Source organism: Vombatus ursinus, unplaced genomic scaffold (assembly GCF_900497805.2).
Source record: "Vombatus ursinus unplaced genomic scaffold, bare-nosed wombat genome assembly UNPS02013335.1, whole genome shotgun sequence".
NCBI classification, from domain to species: Eukaryota; Metazoa; Chordata; class Mammalia; order Diprotodontia; family Vombatidae; genus Vombatus; species Vombatus ursinus.
This window is the reverse complement of record NW_020953113.1, coordinates 1-1,556: the sequence shown is the minus strand read 5'-3', so window position 1 is coordinate 1,556 and position 1,556 is coordinate 1. Positions and strand designations below refer to the sequence as shown.

The window sequence follows — 1,556 nt, the reverse complement described above, 5'->3', positions numbered from 1 at the left end:
TCTGAGGACTTAAATGGAGTTCTGAAGTCATGGAGATAATCCTGTGACAGTGGATTAAGAGTCTATTTGAAAGATCACAATTCCAATGCCTTCAGTAATGTCTCTGCTAAAATTAGAGATGAGCAGAAGACTATTATTGCCTGTATTGAAAGTCATCAATTTCAGCCTAAAAAACTTCTGCAATGGTCATTGGAGATCAGAGTGGAAGTTTCCTGTCACACCACTTATAGCTCAGGTGGTTACAGTACTAAATTCAGTACAGTGCTAAAGTTATAGTACTAAACTCAGGTCCATTATTATGAATAAGGCAATTGTCAATTGGTTAGTCACAGAAATATACAGGATTCAACAAATGTTACTAATGATGTATAAGCTGCCAAGGAATGTATAAAAATCATAGAACATGCCAAAAATAAGTATCAGATTACTATTAGTGAGAACTATCAGACAATGCCAGACATCACATTCAAGGCCTTGTGCCAGTAGATTCCAGTCACCTACAGCAAAATCTCCTGGACAAGATGCTCAGCTACATGATTGGCAAAGAATTGCAAAATGCTTAAGGCTGGATGTGAAATTCTCCAATTGTAACATGAAAAAGAAGGAGGAGGAGGAGGAGGAGGAGGAGAGGAAGAAGACCAAGAACAAGAACAAGAAGAACAAGAAGAGGAAGAGGAAGAAGGAGAAAGAGAAGAAGAAGGAGAAAAGAAAGGAAAAAAGATTCAAAGTATAATTGGTTTATAAACAAGTGTGGTATTTTGTTAGGGTTTTCAAAGTTAACAGGTTATCTATATTCTTGGAGTACCACTGAACCGATAGCATTGTCTTGATGGTTGTGTGTTTATGTGCGTATGTGTGTGTGTGTGTGTGTGTGTGTGTGAGTGTGTATGTGTGTTTGTGTAGTCCTTGCCATATAACTTCCTATTGTGACTGTATGTACATGTAGTATTTTTTTTAATTCATTTATTTTCAAGAATGAAAAAACAAAGAGAAAGAGATATGTCCTGGAATTTATGTACTGGTTAGAAAATTTCCTAGACATGAAAGCCCTCTCACAAACAGGCAAGTTATGTTTTCAATATCCCCTCACCCTCGCCTTTAATAATACTTCTGGTACATCAGTAATTTTTACAGATCAACCAAGAGCTGAAGATGCTATACTGCAAGATATAGCAAGAGACATCTTTTCTCTTCTCACTGTTGTGTGCACTTAATGGCATCCTGGTAGCTGTAGATTTTTAAATATTTGCAATGGGGTTTTTAAGTCCTTTGGTGGAAAAAGGACATTTTTTCTAGAAATTCCATAAGGACCAGCTTCTCTGGGGAAAATCTGGGGTGGGGGTTCTATATTGTCTATTTTTTAATCCAAAGACTTGAACCATATTTCCTCCAATGGAACTTACTTGATTTTTTTTTCTGAAAACTCCCTTCCCTCTAGTAACATGGTTGTTATAGGCATATTCATTTTTAGAACATAGTTAACCCGTATACATACATATATATATAGATATAGAGATAGAGATAGAGATAGAGATAGAGATAGAGATAGAGATAGA

The 1,556-nt window shown here is 36.1% G+C and overlaps 1 pseudogene; it reads left to right on the top strand.

Annotated features, from left to right (window-relative positions):
- The first annotated feature begins 9 nt into the window (after nt 1-9).
- On the top strand, nt 10-563 carry LOC114040519 (annotated as a pseudogene).
- Nucleotides 564-1,556: the final 993 nt, after the last annotated feature.